Here is an 18,750-nt window from a genome sequence, read left to right as displayed (position 1 = left end):
CCAGGTACCATTGTGGTCGCTTTGATCCCTGGGCGCCCCCAACTTGTTCAGCAGACGCCAGTGCACGGCTACTGCCCCGCTCTGCAACACGGAGGTGAAGAACTGAAGTCCAGACACATCCTGAAATCGTGTTCGCCATCCGCTTTGTGCTTTCGTTGAAAAGCTGCCCCTCCCAGGGTGCCTGGCCGGCCGGGTTGGTAGGAAGTGCGATTCTCGGTCTCCTGGTTGTGCGCTCGAGCCCCGCGTCGGTATGGAGATTACTTTCAAAATCTTTAAAAAGGGAAAGCTACTCCCCTTCTCCTGGGGTTTAAATCATCTGTAGAAGCTCTGGAAAGGAGGTTCTTTCCATTTGTTCTGTGTAGGGTGCCATAGACTTTGGTAAGTCCTTAGATGGCGTTTTGATTAAAAAGTCAAGGTTTTCACCTGGTGGATACTGTGTGTGCAAAGCAAGAGTGCATTTGCTTCATCACTGTGTTCCTCGTTTCCACCGCGTGATACCCCGCAGGAGAACACGTGTCTGGGGAGTGGTACCGGCTTCCCTTCCTTCGGCTGGACACCTGACAGGGTGACAGGGAGCCTCCCCATCTAGGTGTGCCTGACGTAAAGATGTCAAACAACTCCTCATCAAAAGATCCAAAGTCTGCTGTTCTCCAGGTTGAGTTCCTGGCCTGCTCTTGAATCTTAATTCAGTCGGAGAAAGGCTGAGATCTCCCAGATGAGCGGAAGGAACCCACAGCTTCCGGGACACTCGGGCTCTCCCCAGAGTGTGGACCAATTTCCTAGAGTCTTGGACGGGTGCCACAGCCCGTCATCACTGAGCAGATCATTTAACCTCCACATTGTGCATTTGCTGAAAGCTGATTTATGTGCACATACACGGGAAATGAACCAGAAAAGTCGAGTTCGAAGAGCAGGCTCCATTTGGGGGTGTTTTCGCTGGAGTCCGCCACTGACTGCCGGAAGCCGGCAGTAGGGTAGAGCAGAGGGGCCCTGGGAGATCACGTATTCCTACAGGCCAGGCAGAGCAGGACACCAGGTTCCCGCAGAAACTCGGGGACAGCGGTGTCCCCTGGCTGCGGCGACCAAGGAGGAAGCCCAGGAGGAGATCGGGAGGAGCTGGAGTCGAGCTGACAAGACAGGGCACCTGCCAGGGAGTCTGCTGCCCCCTGTCGAGTTTTTCCTGCACTTTGTAACTGGGATTTCCCAGGTCCTTCGGAGCCGGAAGAAGGGCGGTGCACCCACCTCGGAGGCTTCTCCAGCTGGAAAAGACTGTTTCCCTCTTTTGGCAGGTGTTTCCTGCTCACTCGCCCCTCCTTCCTTTTCTCCATCTCGCCGCTGCCTCCCCTCCTTTTCTCTCTGGTCTCTTCTCTGCTTCCTTCTCTGTCTCCCCCCACGTGTCACCTCCAGTCAGTCTCTAAAGGCAAAGTGGGGCGGAATTAAAACACGCCGGCCCCACTGCACACTGTAGTGACTACATGGTTTGGAGGAGAAACACCAGGTTGCTGTTGTTGTTACATGAAGGGTGGTAACAACAGAATCTATGCTACATAACTAGTGGGCTTTTTTTTTTAATGCCATACAGTTTACATTTTATATGAAATACAATAAAAATGTGACTATGTTAGTAACATAACCAGAATAACTAATGACAGAGAAATGAGCAGTGGTTCCCTAACTTCGAGGCCTGTTGAGATCACCCGGGAATTTCCAACACCTACTGAGGGCTGGTTCCCACCTCCAGACATTCTAATTTCATCGGTACTGGGTCCCACCCCCCCCCCCCCCCCATCAGCGATTTTAGAAGCTTCCAGGTGATTCTAATGTACAGCAAACTTCTATGTACATTGAGAGCTTTGCCAAGGGTGGTTCGTGTAAGACCAAGGTCTCCATCGCCAGAGACCTTGTTAGAAAATCCAGAACCCCCAGACGTACACTATGTTTACTGGAGGAGAATCTGCATTTGACAAAATAGGCGGGTAGTCCCAAAGCCCCTTAGAGTGTGAAGAGTCACATATGTCGGGAAAAACCGTCAAAGTCTTGGAAATAGGCAACAGAAAATTACTGGGTGTCCTTTCAGTGAAGTGTTGGACATTGTCTACCGGACTTTTGGAAATTGTTTGGTTCTGAGTGTGCACCTTTAACTGAATTTCTATTTATTAAGCTATTCCAGAGTTTTATATGGTAGAGGCTGGCTTGTAGATCATAATGCAACTGATGTCTGTCCATAGCAAAAATTCAAATACATTTTGCCCCATAGGAAAGATAATCTCAAGTATTACTGTCTTATAGATTGCTAACCCGTTTCCCATTAATTACTCATTTACTAATCTCCTCAAGAGTCATGGGGTAGAATTTGTTATCCTAAATGTACAGGTGCAGGGAGGGGCGTGAGGGGCAAATACCCTAAGACAGCACCCGCTGTGGAGGGATGCGGCCTAAATTCAGGCACATCTCTAGGTGATTCAAGGAGCTTGTGTTTTGCGCTCCTCTGTCTTAATATTTGGGGTTGTTTCGTTTTCTCGCCAGCTCCATCGAAGCTCGTCCCTTCCCGCCGTTTCAGTTCGGAGCAGCTGGGAATTGCTGCTTCGTGTAGACTTTCCGTTTTTCTTTTTTCTAATCTATCCGGTCTGAAAGCGATTTTGATCAGGTGTTTATTGCCCAGCGCTGAGACCAACGGACACATAATTCCGGGGCAGGTAAGGGGCTGGCCACAGGCACCCCAATCCTTGCCTGCCGTGGCCCAGGTTCCGGCTGCTGCAGGGAGCCGGGAGTTCGAGTCCCGCCGCCGGCAAACCTGGGCTTGAGCCCGTGCGCCACCGGTTCGCAGGCGCCTTCACCTGCCCCTTCGACTCCACCTGCACCTCGTCCCCGAGCGCGGGCCCTACGCCCTGGATGCTCCGAGGAGGCCCCTCCTTCGCCTCACCTGTCCCGGCAGGTGCCCGTCCCATTCCGCCCAAACACCCCGCCCCGCCCCGCCCGCCTGGACACACACCTCACTCGCGCCTGCGACGTCTGCAGCTCAAAGTTCTCAGCTCAACATCCGGGAGCATTTCCAGGGCGCACTTCGCATCCAGGGAAAGCGGCCCGGTGCAACGATCAGCCCCCACACGGAAATTGCCTTAAAACGAGAGGTGGAATCCAAGCAGGAAGCTCCCCGGGAGCCCAGCCCACCCCGGAAGTTTGCTGCTCTCAAAAGGGCGAGGCCAAAAGCTGCACCTGCTGTCTCCCCGTCGGGGAATCGAACCCCGGTCTCCCGCGTGACAGGCGGGGATACTCACCACTATACTAACGAGGAGGACGCGTTGCTCCCCGGAAAGTTCTCCTATAGAGGAATTCACACGCTGGGTCCTGACCTTTCCTGCGCACGGGACTCCTGAGAGATGCGCCCATCTTCACAGGAAAGATTTGTTATAAAATCCAAGAGAACAGATTTCCCAGTGTGACCTGGAAAATGCAAACACGACAGCCCGCAGGAGATCAGACGTTGCCGTGCACAGTGTTATCACTCTGGCACAGAAATGTTCCTTAACAGCAGGACCCCCGAGCTAGACGCACTTCCTCTGCTTCGGTTCGCCACGGTGAGAATCGTCTGTGTTGTGCGTGAATTTGTACACGGAGTACGGAGAAGAGCTTACTCTTAAAATCTAATCTCAGATTCTGCAGCGCTGGCATCGAGTGGGTTATTTGTGAATAGCCTTTTAGCGGTGGAAATCCCACCGTTAGGAATATTCCTCAGTGAAATTCCAGCCCAGAGCCAGAGGGGGCTTCCCAGGTGGTCTTTGTAGCAATTCTAGGGAGCAAAGAATCGAAGACACACTTCCTGGATGAGCATGACTGAAATGAACGTGTGTCCTGACCGGAGAGAAAAGCAATAGGAGTCGTACGACCTCGGAACAAACCTCTACAAACAGGTTTGGCTTAAGGCAACAGAAACGCGTTCCTCTCAGTTTTGGAGACCAGCAGAGGGAGATCAAGATGCCAGCGCCAGGAGGGCTCTGGAGAAGACTCTTTCCCGGCTTCTTCCCAGCCTCCTGTGACTCGGCGCCATCCTGTCTGCTCCTTGGCCTCTGGCTGCCAAGTTCCAATCTCTGCCTCTCTCTGTGTCTCTGTGGGTCCTCCCTTATAGGGACACCAGCCACTGGATGTAGGGCCCAGCCCAGCCCAGTAGGACCCGATCTTAATTTAACTAATGACATCTGCAAAGACCTATTTCTAAGTAAGGTCGCGCTCTGAGGTTCTGGACAGACACATTTCCAGGGGGTGCTATTTAACCCGCTGCAATTAAGAATGAAAGATAAAGCGTTTATGCATAAACTCCGTTGACTGCACCAGAGTATACACTAAGCGCTGGAAAGGCACTGAGAAAGTTTGGTTGTGGGGAAAGGGAAGGGAGAGTATACAGTCGTCCGATACTGTTGCTCCAGTAAAAATGGAAGGAAATTGTAAAAAGAAGAGGACAAAGCTGTTAAATGACATAATGATGGTGATAACACAAACATACAAACTTTCCAAAAATATTAGAAACGGCAAAATGTCAACATAGCCTCATTTCCAAAGAGACATTAAAGACCTAAACAAATGGAGAAGTATATAATTTTGTGGATAGGGGGACTTAGTATCTCAAGGATAGCATTTCTCCCTAAAGCGATCTATGAATTCCACATTATCCTAATATTAATCCCAACAATTTTTTCAAGAGCTTGAAGAGATTTCCAAGAGCTTTTTGTAAAATTGTAAGTGTATCGGGCCCATAATAGCAAGGCCACTTTTACTACAAATACGGAGAGGATCGCCTGTAAAGCTTGCAGAACTCATCAGACACTCCAGGAATGAATATATTGTCACATCACAGACACAGGCATAGAACCTCAAACTGGTTAAACAGGACAGAGAGCTCAGATCAGTATTTGGTGTATTGGGAGGGGCGGCATTCAGGGCAGAGGACAGTTCAGGCTATTTAGTAAGTGGAGCGAGGAAAAAAATATAGTTTTCTCATGGAGGGAAATATGACATTGGATAAAGATGAACACTAGAAAGATCGAGGATATAAATGCCACAACCAAAATTTAAAGCTCTCAGTAGAGAGTATGTGAGTCAGCCGGGAACCTGTAGGTGCTATCCTGGGGAATAATGTGGAGAAATTTAATATAGTAAATTTAATAGAATTTAATAATTTGTATAGAAATGTAATACAGTAAATTGTATAGCAAATATAGTAATATAGTAAAATTCCGTTAATGATGGAAGAGCTGATGTGGTCAATGGGACAGAGACTATCAATGTAGGAAGCCACACAGGCTAAAAGGCCTGGCTCTCTGGGAGAACTTGAAACCCCGGCAGACTTGCCCTCGAAGGCATTTGATGCCCTGAGGAGATACAGCTGAGACCGAGCAGTGGCGAATAATACTTTCACTCTGGCTTCTCTCCCCTAATCTCCATCCAGTGCCCAACACTGATTTCAACCCAACCAGAAGTCACCTGACGAGGTAAGTTGAGGACTACAGCTTACGTGGTCCAGCATCTTCGTGTTAGAAAGCACGAGCGAGCCCAGGTCATGGATAAATCTGAGCACAGACATGCGAGGCCTCCCCTTCTGCTCCTCACCATCCAGTCTCAGCATTTGACTAAAATTTAACTTACATTCAAAAAGCTAATGCTCTGTACGCATGAGGGTGGCCTTAAACCCTTCCAAAAAAAGAAAGGCAAAGCACCATCCTCCTTTTGGAAAGAGAGGGGAATTGGAATTCTCCAGACCCAAGATCTCATCACACCAGCTCTGTTCTCTGTGAACTGAGGGCAAGGAGAACGTGCAGCTACTCCAGGTTACGGAGCCCGCGGTAGAAAGAGGGGTAGACGTGACCTGGCTCCGCCATCTTTTTTTGGCCTCCAATCTCCCACCAGCGCAACTAAGCTGCAGACAGGTGGGAGGTTGGCCTGAGAAACACAGTCTGGGGAGTTGAGCCCTGCTGATGTAGAGAGTAATTCAGAGGATGGGGATCCACCCACAAGTGAGTGAGTGATCCACCCCCATCATGAGAATGTATATTCGAGCAGCAAAGATTGGAAACACTGGTTAAATACGACACAGAAATGCTACAGGGTCAAGACAACTTTGACCGGTTTGTGCATATGAAATTAATAGCTTCTTGTAACCGAATTTATAGCTTAAAATGAAAACACAAGTTGTGCGGAGAAAGGTTAACTGCCATTCAAATAATGGAATTGCAAGAAACTAAAGAGAAAAAGAAAAAAATGCACCAAGACCTCCCTTACGTTAGTAAGTCAAGCACGTCAACTCAATAGAAAAACAGGCAGTCAAATAAATACATAAGTAAACCGGAATTGGGGAGAAAATTCAAGTGTATAAATCCAAACATGTGTAGAGATATTCAACCTCACTGCGATACCAAAATGCAAGCCATTACTTCAACAAACTTATTTCCACTTGATAGGATAAAAATTAAATGTACAGAAGTGACAACTGTTGGAGAAGATTTGAAGACACAGTACCCTTTATACTTTGCCCAAAGAGCCTGTGGTGGTGAACCTCATGGGTGAACTTGCCCGGATCAGATATCTGGCTAAACATTGTTTCTAGGTGTGTCTGTGAGGGTGTTTCTGGATGAAATTAGCACTTGAATTAGGGGGTTCGGTAAAGCCATTTGCCTTCCCCAATATGGGTGAGCACCATCCAAGCTGCTGAGAGCCTAAATAGGACAAAAGGGCAGAGAAAGACTTCGGCCCTCTGCCTAATTGCTCAAAGCTGGAACATGGATCTTCTTCTGGCTCCCTGATTCTCAGGCCTTCGGACTCAGGTTGAATTATGACGGGGCAGACGTTATGGGTTGAATGTTTGGTTATCCTCAAATTCATAGGTTGAAATCTTGCCCTCCAATGTGATGGTATTTAGAAGCGGATCCTTTGAGAGGTGACTAATTCCTGAGTTAGTCCCTACTGGATTGGATTAATGCCCTTTTCAGGAGACCCCAAAGAGCTCCTTCGAGGAAGCTCTCTCTCATCAGACAATTGAAGCTGCTAGCACCTTGATCTTGGACTTCCCAGGCTCTAAAACTGAGGAGTAAATTTCTGTTGTTTAGAAGCCCCCAGTCTGTGGAAATTGTCACAGTAGCTGCAAGGGACTAAGACAGGCGTATGTCTTTACAACTTTGGGAAAACAGTTCTCATTACCTCCAATAGTTACAGATTTATGTAACCTGACAAATCAACACTTTGTCTCCTAGGAACATACTCACACGTTACATAGGCATACTTTGTTCTCTTGAGCTTTGCTTTATGGCTTTTATGACTGTTGTTTTTATAAACTGTAGGTTTGTGGCAACCCTGCGTCCTGCAAATTTGCTGGCACCATTTCTCCAAAGGCATTTGCTCACTTCGTGTCCTTGTGTCACACTTTGGTAATTCTCACAATATTTCAACCTTTTTCATTATTATTATATTTGTTGTGGTGATCTGTGATCCATGAGCGTTGAGGCTCCCATCGTAACTGTTTTGGGATGCCACGAACCGTGCCCAAATACGAGAGCGAAATTAATCGATAATTGTGTATATTCTGGCAGCTCCATTGACCGGCCTTTCCCCATCTCTCCCCTTCCCTCTTCTCGGGCCTTTCTTTTCCCCAAGACACAACCATATCGAAATCAGGCCGATCGATAGCCCTACAACGGCCTCTAAGTGTTCAAGGGGAGGAGGAGTGGGGCACCTCACTTTAAATCGAAAGCTGGATGTGATTAAGCTCAGCGAGAAAGGCATGTTGAGAGCCACGGCAGGCCGAAAGCTAGGCCTCTTGTGCCAAACAGTCGGCCAAGTTGTGAATGCAAAGGAAAAGTGAAAAATGTAGCTCCAGCGAACACACAAATGATGAGAAGTGACACAGCCTTATTGCTGATGGTGGAGACAGTTTGAGCGGTCTGCATAGAAGATCAAACCAGCCCCAACATTCCCCGAAGCTAAAGCCTTGTCCAGAGAGCAAGGCCCCGACTCCCTTCAATTCCAGGAATGTTGTTCCTGAACCATTCATCAACAAGTCTATCTTTCCGCTTCTGGTTTGAAATGCCCTCTTTATCATAGACTAAATGTCCTTATGTGATTTGCTTTATTTCTGGACTTTGTATTTGACCGCACCGATCTATTTGTCCATTCATTTGTGAGTGCCACAATTTCTTTGTAGGTTGATGTTTATCGTTGAATGTTGGGGTCTTCTAAGCGTACTCAGGTCCTCTGCAAAGAGGGATCATTTTACTCCTCTTCCAAATTTTATGTCTCTGATATTTCTCATCTAACTGCATTCCCAATACTGCCAGTAGACAATATTGAGTAGCAGTGGGAGTAGTGACCAGCTGTATTGTTAGTGGAAATGCCCTTAGTGGTTTCCTGTTAAATAAGCTGCTTAAACCGCTGGTTTCAAGATGGGTGTGTGTGTGTGTGTGTGTGTGTGTGTTCAGAGAAAGTATTCATTAATTTCTATTTTCTTGAACTTTTAAGTCAGGAACGGGTGTTGAATTTTACCTAATAATTTTTCAGTATCTGTATCGATGTGGTTTTGGACTGGTGGGGGGTCCAGAGCTGATGGCCTTGAAAGAATCCTTGAGACGTCTTTGTGCAAAAAGATGGTTTTATTAAGGCATGGGGACAGGACCCCTGGGCAGGAAGAGCGGCTCTGGGGTCGTGAGGAGGGACTTATTGCACACTTGGGAGTTGGGGGACTTCAAGGTAAAAGGGAAGTTTCCAAAATGACTTTCATATGCTAAAGAGGACTCAGAAGATACCAGAGGCCTGGCTATTGTCAAGCTAAGGTGGTTTTCCCTCTAGCGAAGCATGAACATTAAAACCGTAGGGGTTCCCGGAGGAATGTTATACTCTGCCTGCCTCAAGAATTTGTCAATGAGCTGCAGGTTCTAAGGAAATTTAGTTCTGCCATTTCCTTCTGTCCTTGTTCCCCACACCACTGTGGAGGGGAGGGGCATGTTGGGGCTCCAGGAAACTAAGTCTAGAGGTGTCTGGAGATTGCCTTTTTTTCTTGTAAATCATGAAAACACTTAAAAACTGATGGAGACTCAAGTCCTGCACGACTGTGATCTCTATCAGTCAACCATTTGTTTTCCCCTTTCTTTGGTTCTTGGGCAACCAGGGGAGCCTGAGGAATGTCACAAAGAGCCCGCCTGTCTGGGCAGAGGTGGGGGTGTGGGGGGGGGGAGGTTGGAGGGTGTCACCTTGCCGTATGCTCCTTCATCAGTATCAGAAGAGATCATATGGCTTTTCCCTTTACATCTATTAATGTGATATATCCTTATCCTTTAATGGACTTCGTAAAAATGGGACAATCTTGAATTCCTGGACTAAATCTCACTCTGTCAGAATGGTGTTGGACTCTGTTTGCTAATGTCAGTATTTTCAGATTGATATTCATGTATGATCATCACATGTACATTTTTTTACTGTTAGGTTCAGACATTAATGCTATAATTGCTTCATAAAAAGAATTAGAAAGTATTCCTTCATGTTCTATGTTCTAGAATAATTTATGTAGCATTTATAATGTTGACAACATCTTTTTGTTTTCAATGTTGATTTCCCTTCAGTGTTTCTTAGGTCTGTTTTCTCCCTTTTCTCATGATTAAATTAGTCATTAGTTTGCCTTAAGTTATTTTCTTCCAGAAATTCAGGATTTTGATTTTATTCTATTTTCTACCACATTGTTTTCTGCACTTTATTTTTTCTCATTTTCTTCCTTGTGTTTTCGTCTGTTAATTTTGTTGGTATTATTCTGGCTTTTTCAACTGACCGTTTATTGTATTTGTTTTCATTCTTATTGACAAAGAGTTTCACAGAGTACCATGAACTGAGGGGCTCATAAACAACAAAAATCCATTTTTCACAGTTCCAGAGGTTGGAGGTCCAAGACTGGTGGTGCCAGTGTGGCTGGGGTCTGGTGAGAGCCCTCCTCCGGGTTGTTTTCTTGTATCCTCACAGGGCAAAGAGGGCTAGAGAGCACTCAGGGCTTCCTTTTGTAAGTCACTAATGTCATTCACGGGGACTTCACCCTCCTGACCCAATTACCTCCCAAACACCCCACATCCCAATATATCACACTGCGGTTTAGAATTTCAACATATGAATTTGAGGGGGGTGGGGGGGGTACAAACATTCAGTTCATTGCAAGGATCGCTATCTTCCTGTTATCACTACTTTAAATGAACCCCCCCCATTCTGTTATGTAGTGTTTTCTTGTTGTGTTAACATGTCTAAGATAGAGAGATAAACAATGAACAATTAATTAACAATTAACAATTGAAACAAAAGCCAAAACTTTATAGTAAAATAGTAAAAAGATGTTAATAGACAATTTTTTAAGATATTAAAAAAGTCCTTAGGGGCTCCTGGGTGGCTCGGGTCATGATCTCATGGTTTGTGGTTTCCCATGTCAGGCTCTGTGCTGACAGCTGGGAGCCCGGAGCCTGCTTCAGATTCTGTGTCTCCCTCTCTCTCTGCCCTCCCCTACTTGCGCTCTGTCTCTCTCTCTCTCAAAAATAAACAAGTGTTAAAAAAATTTTTTTTAAAGTTCCTTATACATATAAAAGTATATCTGAACTCTAACAGATAAAGAAATGCAAATTCGCACCAAACTGAGATGCCATTTTTCTGCTATTAGATTTACAAAAATTAAAAGGTATGTCAAAGCTATGGGGAACAGGCAGTCTTACTTATTGCTGGTGGGAATACAAATTGATAGAACCGTTATGGAGGGGAATTGGGGCATATCTAACAAGATCACATAGGCATTCATCATTTCTCCCAACAATCCCAAACCTAATGACCTCCCCTGAAAACTTACCTTCAACAGAATGAAAACACACGTGCGCATATTATTTGTAACTGCGAACAACCGAAATGCCCAAACAGAAGAACGTGGTTAAATAAAGCATTACTTTCACACAACGGGGTACGTCTGCGGCTCTAACAATGTAAGACCAGGGAAGATCTCGATGAACTGACATAGAGTGATCTCTAGGGTCTTTTGGTAAGTGAAAAGATGAAGTGCCAATCAACATCTGTGGTATAGTTTCTTTAGGAAAGAAGAGGGAATTTTAAAATTGTGTATCTGCTTGTTTGTTCAGGAAAAGGTACAGGAAGGATAAACCGAGTGGGGACTGATTGCCCACAGAGAGAAGGTGGGAGTGAGCAGAGAGAGGGAAGGAAAACCAAAGAACCGCTGAGGCGAGTGACATTTCTCCGAGTATCTCTGCATGGTTTTGACTTTTAGAACGATATCGTCCCTGTGCCTACAAAAATAATAAAATAAACAAGGATAGGGTAGAGAAGCAACATGGCATGAACCTGATTATTTCAAATGAATAATATAACAACGAAAAAAGGAGAGACCCAACACAATGAACTTAAGTGCAGTATTTATACTACCTGTCGTCAGGCTAAAAACATAAAACATTAGAAAACCAGTAAATTCTCAGTACCTTGGGTTCCCAGGGCCGTGGTTTAACGCACACACACCATGCACTTAAAAGCCCATGATCAGGGCCTTTAACCATAATCCAAATCCCTGGATAAGAACCGAAACTTTTTAATGTAAAGACAAAAAAGCAGCTAAGACCATTTCAAAATGTGTTCGCATATGGCTTTTCAGCCAGGCGCTTTTAAGGTGCCACAAACTGTCCGTGTAGGAAGAGTTGGCCCAAACTGTGTCACCTCGGAGACAGACCGCAAAGACTCTCTTCCCTTCCTGACAGGCTTCGCTCCAAGATTAATGAGTCGTGTCAAAGGAACGTGAAAACAGACAAATGTGATTAATGAAAGACCAAAAACGTAAACTCTTGCAAGGATATGCCTTGGTCTGTTTCGGCTGTTGCGGAGACCCCGCTCCAGAGATGTTGTAGGCCTAACTGAAATAAAACAGCAATTGCCCGCCTGAACAGGGACTTGAACCCTGGACCCTCAGATTAAAAGTCTGATGCTCTACCGACTGAGCTACCCAGGCTTCACGACAGGGGCCCTAATTCACTGCCTATAATGACTATGGGCTCCAAGAAGTGCGAGTGATGCCCGTGACTCCAGAGATCACTGGCGTCCCCCAGCTGCGCCGCTCACACAGTCCGGGCCTCAGCGCTGCCACTGAGCTCGACGGCATTGAGCGCTGCATTTCTTCGCGACACAAGTATTGGGTGTATTTACTGCAGGGGGCGTGGGAGGAAAGTCGCTTGGGAACCGGGGGGATCCGTCTGGTGGGAAGGAATATTCCTGCAGGAGAGGACTGCAGGCAGAGCCCCCGGAGCCGGCCTGGGCGTGGACGCGCAGGTGTCCCCACGGCTCACCGCGAGGAGGAAGCGCAGGTTCCACCAGCGACTTCCGAAAATGGGAGGAAACTTAGGAGAGCCAAACGTTGGGTAAAGAACGAAGGTTGCGGCACAGGGCAGAGGTTTAATTCCCGTTGCTTCCAGCAGTGTTTTCCTTTGGCGTCGGGGTTCCTGGGCTGTGAGGGTGGAACAGCGGGCAAACACGCGACCGCCTCTTCTAAGACTGGCTTCTGTCCGGGACGCGCCGCTGTGTCCAAGTCGTTCCTCGCCTTCCGTCACGTTCCTTCCCTCCACCCCTCCAGGTCTCCCCCACACCTGTCCGACCTCCCTTTGCCAGTTCTGCCGTTCTTGCGCCCACTCGTCCGACCCGGCAGGGACGTGAACCCCGGGCAGTGCACCGCCCCCTCCCCAGCGACGCTCGGGAGTCCGCTTGCGTCCTCGCCCTGCTGTTTTTACCTCCACGTTGGGTCCTGAGCTCTGTCCTGTGTACGGGAGGGACGGACCAGGCAGATGCGAGCGCGTGCGCGGCGTCACCGCACGTCTTCGTGCGTGCACGACACGTGGTCGCACCTCGGCAGGGGCCAAGACGCGGGGACCATAAACGGGATGACGCGTCCCTTCCCAGTATGGGGGGAGCGTCAAAAATGTTGATAGAGACACGCTTTTGATAATGGCCAATTTCCAACAAGATCCAAAAGAGATCAAGAAAGGTAAGGTAGTAGTGTCACTGTCACGAGCGGCCTTGGTGTTCGTGCGGATCTTGGAGCTGGAGAGGGCAGTGTGCGGATTGAATAAAAACACGCTAGCAGAGGATGGTTTCGATCCATCGACCTCTGGGTTATGGGCCCAGCACGCTTCCGCTGCGCCACTCTGCTACCTGCAGCGCCAGTGGCCTAGACTCTCACTAATTAGTACGTCTTTTCGGGTGTCTACACTCTTCTCCGCCGGCTCTTCTACCGCCTTCCACTCGGGGTCCACCGCACATTTCCTTCTCAGACCTGCGACCACAGGGAATCCCTCCCACGTCCGCGCCTTTGTACACACTCAGAAAACCCAGGGTCCGCAGCCCTTTCTCGGGAGCCCGCGTGGAGTTCTGGCGGGGGGTTCAAAGCTCGGAGCTCTCGCGCCATAACCTGCGCGCTCGTGGACCCGAAACTAGGTCGCCCTGCACCTCCGCCACCCAGGAGGGGGCAGGGGCGTGGGGCAGAGCCTGGACTCGCTAGAGGGGAGGGGCGGGGCAGAGGGAGGGGAAGGATGGGGTGGGGACCCGGCTAGGGCAGAGAGAAGGGCAGGCTGGGACGGGGGCGGGGCGAGAGCGGAGGGAGGGGAGGGAGGGGGGCTGGGCGGGGTAGAGGGAGGGGCGCGCGAGGCGGGGGCGGAGCGAAGGCAGAGGGAGGGGGCGGGGCGGAGCGAGGGGGAAGTGGGCGGGGCATGCCGGGGTTGGGGGGCGAGAGCGGAGGGAGGGTCGGGGGCAGAGGGCGGGGCAGAGGGAGGAGCCACAAGCGCTACTTGCAGAACCTCCACTACCGGGGTTGCAGGGAAGGGGCGAGCGCAGGACTCGCAGGAGGCTCCGTGCCCTCCTCCCCTGCAGCGGGACGTCCGGCCTACACGGAATCTCCCATCTCTGGTCCCGACACTGAGTCGGTGTTCGGGAGAGAGTCTGTACGTATGTTGTGACCTTGGAGCAGAAAGCGAGGCCCGGATCGCTTTCTAGTTATGTCTGGACCCGTTTCTGCCAGCGAGGCCTGGTTCTTCCCGACAAAGACTCCTGCCAAGCTGTTTCCAAACGTTTCCATGTCCTCATTTCTTACCTGACACCCTTTCGCTCTTCTTTCTTGTCCCTCTCATCGACCGTCTCTTCTTTCTCCCACCCTCCAGGGATGCCCCGAGAGCGTCGTTGAAAGACTGTCTCCTACGCAGAAGTATATGAAGCCGCCTCTCGGTTCGCGCAGGTGTTTCCGTCTTTCCTCCAGGCTCTTGGCCTTGGAGCTACAGAGCCCAAGGGGATCCTACCTTGCTGGGATCTTCGCTCACATCTGAGCCCATGGCCACCAGCTGCGTACTTATTCAAAACCAGACTTCTCTCCTTTCAGCTTCATGGTTAAATGTTATATTCGTTCCTATGATTTGAATTGCTCCAAAGTTAAAAAGCAAAAAAAAAAAAAAAAAAAGTCTGGAACATAGAAGGCGCCTGCTACTGGAGAGGTAGCAGGTCCCCCACGTTTCGTTTTGAGTGGAAGCCAAGGTAACTTTGTGGTTCTCCTGGGGAAAGGTCACATTTGTAAGTGGATTTTTACAAAGGCAAGTTATCAATACTTCAGCCTTTAATTTTTTAACAAAAATACAAGACAACAAATCTACACCTTTATTTATTTACTTTTCAGTTAGTTTAAATCCTTGAGGGGTACAGCATCACACGGATTTTGTGGCCAATGGCTTTAGCAGGAAGGTTGCTTCGGAATTTGGCACAAACCATGCCACTGTTTCCATGAGCATGAGTCACTTTTCCCCAGATTACCCTGGTTTTATTCGGTTTGCCACAGGGAGTCACTGTGCTGTTCTTTGCTTTGTACACATAAGCACATCTCTTGCCTAGATAGAATTCAGTTTCATCTCGAGCATAAACACCTTCAATTTTAAGAAGAGCTGTGTGCTCCCTCTGGTTCCGCAGACCTCGCCTACAGCCATCAAAAATGGCTTTGGATCACGGCCTTCCAGACGTGTTTGTCGTTTCAGGAGTCCAGTTCCTAGCAGGCCGCCACAGGTTCCAAGACGGCGGACAGAGGATAGATACTTCAGGCTTCTTAAGGAACCGTTTCTATCGCCCACTCCTTACTGCCTCATCGTCAGCTTCAGAACTGTCTTGCAGTTTCTATTCAGTTACTTAGAAAGGTCTGATTGAGAAGGCCCAAGTCACAATCACAGTTCAGCTCCAGCTGGAAGCCGCTAGAACTGCAGGTGATACTTCACCCCCAGAGGGACTCAGCCATTATTTCTCTCAAGGTTCTGAATATAGTGTGTGATTCCCAAGAGGGCCGGATTTATGGACCTGAACCTATGCAGTCACACAGCGCACCGTCACCCCCAAACCCACACTTAGAAGGGCTCTGTCTTGGGGTTTATGCTCTGCGGATGCCGTCTTGAAATTCTTAAGAGTTTTCCCTTTAAATATGTTTCGTGATGCTCACTGGGGCACGGAGCGTGTTGAGGCTGGGGCTTTCGTTGAAGCCTGGGCTCTCCTGGCTCTTCCCTCCCAGAGAAGGGTTTGTGCCAATTTGCCCTTCCCACTCCCCTTCCTGACCCCCTCCCTCTAGCAGTAAGCTCCCTAGGAGATCTGGGGGGAAAGGTTGTAGTCTCGCAGCTGGCATTACCAGGGGACGCTGGGTGGGAGTCTTGGTGGGAGTGAGCCTCCAGCCCACCCCCATGCGGGTATATTTTAGTAATTTGAACAGCACGTTTCTCCCGCTCTTTGAGCCAGGGGTCCCCATTTTCCTTTGTCATTGGGTCCCGTAAATTATGTAGCTGGTCCATCTCCCCCAGTTTCCCAGGGCTCCCGTTCTCTTTCCTGGCCTCTCCACGGCCTTCTTTGCTATCTTGCTCTCACTTTTGGACCTGAATTTTCAACGAGGGAGCCTGGTGTTTTCAAGGGGAGAGTGCGGAGTCTTCATTTTGAAATTCCACTGCTGAAGGCTGTGTAAACACCACCCGCGGTAGATTTTTTTTTTTTAACGTGGCCATCTACATGGAAGTGTACGGAACTGACCTCAAAGTGAATTTCGTTCCAGAGTGAAGACAAAATATAACTCAACGGTGAAGACAGAGGTTGACAATTTTGACTACATGAAAGTTGAGAAGTGTTCTTTTAAAAATCACGCTCAACACTCTAAGGGTAAACAGAAATATACGAATAAAGAGAGAAAAACTAGACTAAATCTAAGTGAATATTCCGGAAGCAGTATGACAGAGTTTAAGAGGTGGAAAATATGAAAGACTAATAAAGAGGCATGGAAAACAGATTAAAAGGTTCAAACAAGAAAGAGAACAGCTGTGCTTTGATTGTAGAACCAGCCAGTGATGGTTTAATGTTAGTCGACAGATCCTGAGATTAAAATATTTCATAATAGGTATTCTTTCTGTTAGGATAAGAAGATAGCGCGATGCCTCTTAAAAGAAAGAAAAAAATATAATCTCCAGAAAGTTACATATTAAAAGCTAAAAGTGAAATAGGACGTGAGTATGTTAACATAATTTTATGCAACAAAAAGACAAGATAATGAAAGGAAGAATAGTAGAATTACAAGCCAGTGAAATTTTGCCTCCAATTACCATAAAGCAAACTTTCTTTGGCACTGGAGGTATTATTTATATTTCATCGTGGTAATTGTTTTTTTTTTTTAAGTTTTTTATTCATGTTGAGAGAGACAGAGACAGCACAAGTGAGGGAGGGGCAGATACTGCGGGTCGTTGTTTTAATCAACAAACATTCAACAAGTACAATAGGGGAAAATGTCTTGAGTCAACGGAAAACCAACCGCATTCTCTCAAAGAATCCCCTCTGGGTTATCTAATTCTGATTCACTCGACAATTCGGTAATTGCGAATACCTGGGAGCAATGGAAAATAATTCTTGTCTATAGACGTACAAACTCTGTCTTGGACAGGAGAGGTTCAGATGACTTCCCTTCCCTGCTGTGGCAAAAGCTGGGGTCACATTTTCACATTTATTTCAGTATTCCTGAGCTATAAATATACCTACTCTTTGGATTCTCTTTTAAACTGATAAAATCTGCTGGATTCCTGTATTATGAGTTAAGTAAAGCCTTTAACGTACGGTGGTTCTTATATCTGTCTGAGTTATGGCTTTACTTTTATTGAAATTCATCTTTTCCCTACTATGTGCCAGAGACAGTTCTAAGCAGTGAGAATAAGAAACTAAACTTTTGTCTTCAGAGAGCTTATTTTCTAGTGACACATAAAGTAAGTGTTGAACAATTATTCTGTAAAGACCTTTTACATCAATGAAGATATTTATTGTCTCAGTATTGAATTAGCCTATTAACCTTAAAAACAAAAACTGCCTATTATTTTTACCAGCGAAAGATGGGTTTATTTGGGAATAAAAGAGAATTGCAATCTGGCAAAACCATAGGCAAGTCCAGGGAACAAAGGAGAAATGTGCTTTTTTAAGCAGAAAAGGGGTGAGCTGGGAAGGCAGTTCCAAACCAAAGGTTTGTTGGAGCAAACCGGAAGTTGAAGCATGGTGGCTTCTCATTGGCTGGGCTGGGGTGGGGGGGTGGACAGGAAGAACGTGTCTTCCCGGGGCTGGAATAGTAGAGTGGTGTCCATTTGCAAGGTCGAGTCTGTGCAAGGTTAAGTCCCTGTCTTTCCGTTGGGGCTGCAGTTGGCATGGTTGGGCTGAAAGTGGTCCCGGGTAGACTGGGGAGCCCATCTCCAGGACGTCCCCGAAGGCTCTCGGTCTTGTCACAAGAAAGCATTCAAGGACAGACCAGACACAACAGTTGAGGGGTGCAAATAGGAAGTTCATTAAAGTGGGAGCACACTAGAGATGTGAGAGCGAGTGAGCTCAGGGGAGAGCCGCCGTCAGGGGCTGGGTGTCTAGCTTTTACTGAGAGTTGTTAACTAGGGGATGGAATATGTAGGATTTTTTTGGTGGGGGGTAGGGTTTGGGGGGCCTTGTCTCCCTTATTTGGTGAGGGTTTCTGGCCTGTCTGGTGCCGTCTGGCTTCTCGTGGCTTTGTTTTGGAGTGTTACCAGGACCGGCCTTTGACTTACTTGCTGCTGGCCTCCAGACATCCTGTTAGAACCTAACTGACTGCTTACTCTACCAGTATGGAGTTAGTTTGTCAATCAGTCAAGTCGTGGAGTCTTTCATGACCTTGGCCAAATCTCTGGTCTGCTAGGTTTTGACTGTTTCAGTTGACTTGTACATTGTATTGGGCTTGAGAAACAAATATTACATGCTGATTTTGAATTCCCTTCACACTGATGGGGGAGCGTGGGGCAAGCTGAGGGCAAAGTACAGGCTGGCACACCCCCACCCCCAGGTGGGATATGGGTGATATTCCCAGGACACTCCTGGCTACCCAAGAACGAAGGAAAGGGGTGTCAGTGCTGGCCACGGTGATGGGGGAAACTAAGGCAGATGAAAAATTAAGTTCCCTTACTGCCTACAGCCATTGGCAAGTCCTTGAAACTGGTAGAGTGACCTCCCGCTAGGAGCTCAGCTGCCTCGATGATGACACTTTGCTGGGGGCAAAAGAGAACCTTAGCTTAACATTATCCCAACCTCTAGGATGCTGTGAGTCTACTTCCTTGATCTCAACTGCCCCTAGATAGATGCTGGCGATCAGACTCCAAGCTTATGGCCCCTGGTATACATCTGAAGGGTCTCATGACTGAGGTT

At 47.7% G+C, this 18,750-nt stretch overlaps 3 non-coding genes and 1 pseudogene across 3 annotated transcripts; all 4 read right to left on the bottom strand.

Annotated features, from left to right (window-relative positions):
* Window positions 1-1,133: 1,133 nt before the first annotated feature.
* On the bottom strand, window positions 1,134-15,170 carry LOC125165609 (60S ribosomal protein L35a-like; annotated as a pseudogene).
* Window positions 3,224-3,295, bottom strand: TRNAD-GUC (transfer RNA aspartic acid (anticodon GUC)). Its single transcript has one exon. It is a non-coding gene; the product is annotated as a tRNA-Asp (tRNA).
* TRNAK-UUU (transfer RNA lysine (anticodon UUU)) lies at window positions 11,938-12,010 on the bottom strand. The gene has a single exon. It is a non-coding gene; the product is annotated as a tRNA-Lys (tRNA).
* TRNAM-CAU (transfer RNA methionine (anticodon CAU)) lies at window positions 13,130-13,201 on the bottom strand. The gene has a single exon. It is a non-coding gene; the product is annotated as a tRNA-Met (tRNA).
* Window positions 15,171-18,750: the final 3,580 nt, after the last annotated feature.

The sequence above is a fragment of the Prionailurus viverrinus genome, chromosome B2, assembly GCF_022837055.1.
Source record: "Prionailurus viverrinus isolate Anna chromosome B2, UM_Priviv_1.0, whole genome shotgun sequence".
Classification (NCBI taxonomy): Eukaryota; Metazoa; Chordata; class Mammalia; order Carnivora; family Felidae; genus Prionailurus; species Prionailurus viverrinus.
Note: the sequence above shows the minus strand (reverse complement) of the source record. Positions and strands in the feature narration are given on the sequence as shown.